Consider the following 8,794-nt stretch of genomic DNA (forward strand, 5'->3'; position numbering starts at 1 on the left):
CCAAAGAGGAAGAATATCCTTCATTGATTAAGATGAACATATCAAGGATAAACTTGTTGGGGAAACGAAAAAACAAATCCGCTGGAGAAAAAATAAGGAAGTAAATTACTTTTTACCGGTCACTAGGTAAATTAACACAAGTAAAGTACTCAATCAAGAAGGATATTACCAGTTACTGGGTAATACACTCTTGGGGGACCAAAATATCTATCTAGGTAAGAACTAGAAAGAAATGGTCAAACAAGACTCAACCCAATAAGGATATAACTCAAGGGGAGTAGTTCCATCCAAATAATGAACTGGGGGGGGGGGGGGGGGACTAAAATAATAATCATCCACGAAGAAATAACTCAGTGGGGAATGAGAAAGGATGAACTCTTTCGGCTTAAGGGGATAACACTCTACAATTAAAGGAGGACAGACACACCAATTCTGTATGGGAAAATAATATCACCAAATCAGGGGATCAGAAGAAAAATGAATGCGATAAAATGCACAATGAAATATCTGATGTGTGTTTTATGCATGTATATGCATGAGTATGTATATGATTATGCTGACAAACAAGCACAACGGATGCAAACAACGAAGATTCGAATCATCACAACTAGACGTTTGGCTAATCTCAACAAGATGGAGCACCAACTAGAGAACCCACTAGGGATGAAAATAAATCATAAAGGATATAAAATCCTAACTGCAAGATGAATTCAAGTCTGGATGGGGAGGACATGGAGAACATGCATCCAACCTAAAATACTGAGGATAAAGAGGGATCTGATGAGGATCCTAACAAGTCAATGTTGTGGGGGATTTTAAGTCAACATCATATCAAATGGGAGACAACCTTGCAGGGGACACCACCAATACTGCTCAGAACCAAGCACTGCTAGGAATGATGGAAGAGCTCCTATCAGAAGATGGAAGTTCGCTGAGGTATCAAGTCACAATAAGAGGTAGAACTCCGAGTGAGGAGAAACTGGACGCTCTACTAGGGACTCCATCCAAAGATATCTCTATGGGGCTTCACTAGGGATACAATAATCCGCCAGGACAAATCAAATATCATACGAGGATACAAAGGTCAGCAATAACTTCCTCAAAAAGGAAAGCAATAGTCATCTGACTCTTCTTGGGGATCGAGAAATAAACCAATTCCAAGGCACCCATCATTATTAACCGAATCTGCAAACGCATGCAAGAGAGAAGCTGTCATAGCTATGCAACACAAATAAATGCGCTAGGGATCTGGAGACCAAATAAAGGTTCCAAAATAATCCATGATTCATTCATCAAGTCAAAAAGATGAACACCTCAACTAGGGAAAGATGAATTATAAAGAGAACAAATCATCAGCTCTTCCGGGGATAAAAACCACCAAATATGATGGGGATGAATAACAAACTATTGTGGAGATAAAGTCACTAAACCACTGCTCGGGGAGACCAACAATGCTTAACGCATCCAGGCTAGCCGTCCTCGAGATTATTGTTGACATTCCTTTTGAAAATTGATTATTATTAAAGTAAATGCCTTATTATTTTAAGAAAATTGTTTGTTCATTGGTTTATTTATTTCAAAATTATCATCATAAAAATTCAATTTTAAAACACAAACAAATAAGAATAGAAATAATTGGATAAAAGCTCAAATTTTATTTAATAGAATGGTAGTCCGCAAATGGCGTGACTCCATGGATCTTTACAAAGTTTGAAAATAGTAATTTACATGGAAAAGGGATAATTGAATACAATGACCACTACTTTCCCTATCAACTTCATAATCCAATGTGCTTTCCTTCAATTGAGAATGATGAATCAAAACCAAATGACTGTTCAAAACTGCTTCAAAGATCAGGACCATCTGAATGCAATTACTTTCCATAACTCCTTATGTTTGCCTAGATTGCCCCAAGGTAGGGTACTCGGTTTACCAGGATAAATTTTCTGTTTTATGTCTCTAACTTTTGTCTGGATCGCCCTTTCGGGTTTTCAATCCACCGAGACACTCATTTTTTGCCTAAGCTTCCCTTTCGGGTTTTCAACTTAGCGAGTTGTTCTTTTCTTTTTAGGCGAAGTATTTCTTGACTGCATCTACATTCACAGGACAAGTGAACTCTTCACCATCCATAGTTGTAAGAATAAAAAAACTGCATGAAAAGGCTCTCTTGACAACATATCGGCCTTCATAATTAGAAGTCCATTTGCCCATAGCATCAGGTGTGAATGATAGAATCTTCTAGAGCACGAGGTCACCTTCTATGAATACACGAGGCTTGACCTTCTTATCAAATGCTTTCTTCATTCTCTGCTGATGTTGTAAGAACAAATCTACTATCTACAATGCATCTCTAAGATTTTGATGATAAAAAAGGATGAAACAAAAATGGTAGCCTAACAATTTATCTAAGTGTGCAGGACTCTAATAAAAATAGTCAGATAGATACTCATCAGATACATATACAAGTTCTGAAATACCACTTAGAAGATACGCAAGCAGAAGCTTTGAATCTGATTAAAGGAAGCGTAAACACAATAAGAGACATCAGACAATTTGAAGCGGAAGAACACACTTTAGGATCTGAAGCGTTACACTCTGATGTAATCAATCGGAAGAAACTCTGAAGACAGCCAACTACAAGCAACTATCTGAAGATACACTTGCTGAATAGAGACTCTGACATTCGAACTTTCTAATTCAAAATACTTAGCTATGAAGACTTTCACTTATGGATAGAATCTAATTCAGGAAGAAAGTTAAGGCGCACCAAATCATCTTTGGAAAGAGCACAGAGATTAATGACATTAATAATCCATCATTGCCAAAGACTCTGACATTCAAACATTCAACGTTCTTCTCATTGCTCCTATATAAAGGATGGAACGCTTCACTAAGACTACAACTGAAACACACGAGAATACAACACTACTTTCATATCTATCATTCATTCTCTTTCTCACACGAGTTGCTGCTCTAAAAATGTGAACAATTTTTTTGCTTTTACCTAGTGTAATTTCTGCTTACCTAGAAGCACTAAGCATTACTGTAATTCTATTTATTTGTTGAACTCTCCTCATGTGACTTATGAAGTCTGTAAACTTGAGAGGGCTAAGAAATCTTTATCCTCTTAGACGATCCTTTGTGTAATCTTTCAAGATTAGTGGATTAAATCCTTTTTGAAGGAGAAATCACCTTGGCCTGGTGGAATGGAGTAGCTTTAAATTTTAAGCGAACCAGTATAAAATTCAGTGTTGATATTATTTGTTTTTGCGTGTGTCTCATTTCCAAAAAGTTTTCATTATCGTTAAAACAATTCAAACCCCCCTTTCTTGTTTTTCTCTACCTTCAATTGGTATCAGAGCTTCGGCTCTGTTATTGATTTTCTAATCAAACACTTAACAATGTAGAGAGATCCAACGTGAGAAAAACATTATGGCTAACACCAATGAAAGAGATAGTTACAATGTTAAACCTCTAATCTTTGATGGAGAAAAATTTGATTACTGGAAAGACAGAATCGAAAGTTTCTTTCTGGGTTATGACACTGATCTATGGGATATAGTTACTATTGGCTACATACCTCCTGTATCTGATGCTGGTATTGCTATCGCCATAAACAAGATGACAGATGACCAGAAGCATGACTTCAAGAACCATCACAAAGCCAGAACAATACTGCTGAACGCCATTTCCTACAATGAATATGAAAAGATCACCAACAGGGAAACTACTAAAGAAATACTTGACTCTCTGAGGATGACTCATGAAGGAAATTCATAAGTCAAAGAGACAAAGGCTCTGGCTCTAATTCAGAAGTATGAAGCCTTCAAGATGGAGGACGACGAAGCTATAGAGGTAATGTTTTCTAGATTTCAAACTTTAATTTCAGGACTCAAGGTTCTGGACAAAGGCTACACAACTGAAGATCATATCAAAAAGATTGTCAGAAGCTTACCAAAGAAGTGGAGACCCATGGTCACCGCATTAAAATTATCAAAGGATTTAAACAACATAAGCCTTGAAGAACTCGTTAGCTCCCTCAGAAGTCACGAGCTAGAACTTGAGGAAGATGGGCCTCAAAATAAGAACAAATTTGTAGCCCTAAAATCTAGATCTGAGAGACGTAAACCAGAAAGGAATAAGGCCCTCCAAGCTGAAGAAGAAGACAATGACGACTCTGAAAAGGAAGACTCTGACGATGAAGAAGAGTTATCCCTTTTGACCAGAAGAGTAAAACAACTCTGGAGAAAAAGGAATAACAACTTCAGAAGACCAAGACCCAAGGGAGATCACTCAGAATCAACCTCCAGAAGCAAATCAAACAAAGAGGTAACATGCTATGAATGTAAGGGAAAAGGTCATTACAGAAACGAATGCCCAAAGCATAAGAAAGAAAGCTCCAGAAGAGAAAGTTTCAAGAAAAACTCCTTTAAAACCAAGAAGGGACTCATGGCCACCTGGGACGACACTGAATCAGACTCTGAAGAATAGGCAAATGTTGCATTCATGGCTACCACAACTGAAAAGTCATCAGATTGGAGAGTCTGATCCTGAAGAGGTATTTTCTGATCTTTCTCGCTCTGACCTTGAGTCATGCCTTTTTGAATCTTTAAACTCATATAAGAAACTTAAACAAAAATTTAAAGCACTAAAAAGGGTCCTTGAAGGAACCATTGAAGAATGTGATAAGCTTGAGATAACAGTTTCGAAATTAAAGGATGATATTCCGACTCTGACAAAAGAAAGAGACTCCACAAATAAACAATGTCTAAAACTTGAAGAAGCTTTATCTCAAGCCCCACAAACTTCCAATATAATTATATATAAATATGAAAAATATTTTCAAAAGTTTCTGAAAAATGGGATAGAAAGAAGCAGAATGGCTTCTATGATTTATGGAGTCAGTTAGAATAAGAAAAGAGGAATAAGATATGATTCTAGTGAAGACAAATCTTCTACAGATGACAAACTGAAATCTCCATTTTCTTATCACTACACAAATGCACAAGCACAACGTTTTACTAATGCTATAAAACCCAAAGTCTTAAGAAACTCTGGGAAAACTAATCACAAAGGACCCAAAAGATTCTGGGTACCAAAGGATAAGATTGTTTATGTTGCAGATATCCTATGCAACAAAGTTAAGACACCAATCATGGTACCTGGGCTCCGGATGCTCGCGACACATGACGGGAAGAAATCATATGTTCCAAAGCCTGGAACTTAAAGATGCTGACTTCGTAGGTTTCAGAGGAAATCAGAAAGGAAGAATCAGAGGCTCCGGAACTATTGGTAATGGATCTCTTCCCTCTATATCTGATGTTCTCTATGTAGAAGGATTAATGAATAACTTATTATCAATAAGCCAATTGAGTGATAACGGTTATGATATAATCTTCAATCAAAAAATTTAAAGCAATTAATCAGAATAATGGAACAATTCTATTCACTGGCAAGAGGAAAAACAACATTTAAAAAATAAATCTTTCATATCTAAAAGATCAAAATGTAAAATGTTTGATGTCTGTACACGAAGAGCAATGGGTATGGCATAGACGCTTGGGCCACATTAGCGTGAGAAAACTCTCTCAGCTAAATAAACTCGAGTTAGTCAGAGGTCTACCTAAGCTGAAGTTTTCTTCAGATGCTCTGTGCAAGGCATGCGAGAAAGGAAATTTTTCGAAAATATCTTTTAAAAAGAAAAATGTTGTTTCCACCTCTAAGCCTCTGGAACTTCTTCACATTGACCTTTTTGGACCTATTAAGACATCTTCAATCAATGGAAAGAAGTATGGACTGGTCATTGTTGATGATTTTAGTCACTGGACATGGGTAAAATTTCTAAAGCACAAGAGTGTGTCTCACTATGTATTCACTAGATTCTGTTCTAAAGTGCAAAACGAATTTGAATCTAAAATCATCAGAGTCAGAAGTGATCATGGTGGCGAATTCGAAAATAAGTTCTTTGAAGATTAGCTTGATTCTAATGGAATATCCCATGATTTCTGATAACATGAAACTATATCACATTTTAGGACTTAATTCAATTAAATTATATTATTATTTACTTTAATTTATTTCATTTTATCGGATGTTACGCGGTATTTTCTTTCTATTTATCTCAGGTATCTATTTGAAGCAAAAGTAAAAAAAAGGAAGAAAAGGAGGTGCAAAAAGAAGTTTTTGGAAACAAATAGCAAAAGCCAAGCCCAGCCCAAAGAAGGCACAGGCGTTGTGCCTGTGACGAGCGTCACGCTATATGCACTTGTGTGATGAGCGTCACACATGGTGTGACGGACGTCACACCATTCCCCTATATTTGAGGCACAAGGAACGCTTCAGAGAAGTTGAGTCCTATTTCCACGCCCAACTATTCTGCACGTTGAAGACTTTTGACGCGGAAGGCAGTTGCAGGAGGTAGCATATCAATAGTAGCTTTTTGGAAAGCTCTAGGTTCCACGCTTCCACGCTTTTTCCAGATTTTAGCCGTTTTCGCATTTTTTCTTCTTCCAGCAGCTTAGGCATATTTTTACAGTATTACTTTTACAAATTTCTATATTGTTTTCTTTTGCAATTCTATTTTCTTTTCTAGCTCTTAATTAATTTTTCGCACAATAGTTTCTACACCGGAAACTATTGTGTACCTTTTACCGGATCTAACCTTACGTTAGAATCTAGTTTTTTTATTCCTTCGTTTTATTTTTCTGCCTGATTGAAGAACTCAAGAACAAATCCAACCGGTCTGTGGTGGAGTGTTCAAGACTGCTATTTAATTATTCAGGTTCTTTATTTATTTGTTGAATTTATATATGCTTGTTTTTATTTTTAATTTTTGCTGCTTGCCTGTGATGAATCTGTTTATGCATGTTATTTATTTAAGTCTGTTTAGCATGTCTGGCTGATTTATTTAGGTATCGGTATGTAAAGTAAGCGGAATGAAGGAATCAAAACTAAGTTGGTTTAATTAAGTTTAAAATTAAAATCACTCTTTTTACGGTCTCAATTTACAGGTTTAATAACAAAGTTTTTGTACGAAAGTAAAAGACATAAAGAAGTTAAAATCAATAGAGCGAGAGTTTGAGGTTTTGACTGGACAGTGTAAATTGGACATTAATTCTAGATGAGGGCGAGAGCAATTTTTAGAGTTAATTAAATTCTAACCTTTTTCAAAAAGTATTTTTAAAGATTGGATGTGAGGACGAGAGTTAAGCATTTGAATTTAATTATATAACCTAAATCAACAGAGCGAGAGTTTGAGATAAGGGTGTTTAAACGATTAGTGTTTTCTTAAAAAGAGTTTCTACGGATTCTATTGTTTTCAAAAAGTGGTTTTTGACTTAACTATAAGTGACAACTACGTTAATATAAAATCATAGTTTATTCAACAGAGCGAGAGTTTGAGATAAAACTTTTAACCAATAGCGTCAACTGAAAAGATTTACTTTAAAACCAAGAAACCAATAAAGGATTGATTCCCTAATTACGACGAATTACATACCGATATCCACTTATTAGATATTAATTTTAGATCTTATTTTAGTTTTAGCCTTTTCCCCCAAAAATCAAAGTATTACCTGCCTTAGCTTTACGAAGTAACCTTAGATAACGGTATATCGATTCATAAGTCCCTGTGGGATCGATATCTTTTAAAACTACGCGATAGAACTGTGCACTTGCAGTTTGTACCCCAATTCGACTCATAAAATCGAGCGATCAAGTTTTTGGCGCCGTTGTCGGGGACTTTTATTTAGTCGATATCGTAATTCTCCTGTAACGCTGTAGAGACTAAGGCTTTTCTTTTTCTTTTCTTTCTTTCGTTGATTTGTATGCCACGCACTCGCTCTCAAGGCGAACCGCTCTACTTACGAATCAACGACATCGAACTATATCTCCGAGTCTTACGACGAATTCGGGAATATCGTGCTGCAAACAATCTCCCTCCTGTAGAACTTCCTGATTTCAAAAATATTTTCCCTTCGATACCCGAGATGGCAGAACCAGCTCGTGCTCTTAGAGATTATGCCGCTCCATCGCAAGATGAACCGCATTCAAGTATTGCTCCACCCGCAATCGAAGCAAACAACTTTGAACTCAAACCTTCACTGTTGCAGGCAGTGCAACAGAAGCAATTCTCTGGGAATCCTACCGAGGATCCTAACCTTCATTTATCCGTATTTGTCCAATACGCTGATACTGTTAAAGCTAATGGTGTCACTTCAGAGGCAATTCGACTTCGTCTTTTTCCTTTCTCACTAAGAGATAGCGCTAGAAGATGGCTTCAATCTCTTCCTTCCAACTCAGTCACCACATGGAACGAGTTGAAGAAAGTTTTTCTTGCTCGATATTTTCCGCCAAGCAAAACAGCTATGTTAAGAGCCCAAATAAATGGATTTAAACAGAAAGATAACGAGTCTCTTTTCGAAGCATGGGAAAGATACAAAGACATGATGAGACTTTGTCCACATCATGGTTTAGAAGATTGGTTAGTAATTCATACATTCTATAATGGTCTCCTGTACAACACGAGGTTAACAATAGATGCCGCCGCAGGTGGTGCACTAATGAACAAACCTTATGCAGACGCTTACCAACTTATCGAAAGCATGGCTCAAAACCACTATCAGTGGGGAACCGAACGAACAATGGTGGAAAAACCTCAAACGAAAACTGGCATGTACGAGATAAGTAACCTTGATCATGTTAATGCAAAGGTGGATGCTCTGGTCCAGAAAATTGAAAGTTTAAATGTATCACCTCCAGCCACAGTAGTTGCCATAACTCAGAATTGCGAAGT

At 36.8% G+C, this 8,794-nt stretch overlaps 1 non-coding gene across 1 annotated transcript; it reads right to left on the bottom strand.

Annotated features, from left to right (window-relative positions):
* Positions 1–8,366: 8,366 nt before the first annotated feature.
* Positions 8,367–8,473, bottom strand: LOC127133137 (small nucleolar RNA R71). Its single transcript, XR_007807130.1, has one exon. It is a non-coding gene; the product is annotated as a small nucleolar RNA R71 (small nucleolar RNA).
* Positions 8,474–8,794: the final 321 nt, after the last annotated feature.

This window comes from Lathyrus oleraceus, chromosome 3, assembly GCF_024323335.1.
Source record: "Lathyrus oleraceus cultivar Zhongwan6 chromosome 3, CAAS_Psat_ZW6_1.0, whole genome shotgun sequence".
In the NCBI taxonomy this organism is placed as follows: Eukaryota; Viridiplantae; Streptophyta; class Magnoliopsida; order Fabales; family Fabaceae; genus Lathyrus; species Lathyrus oleraceus.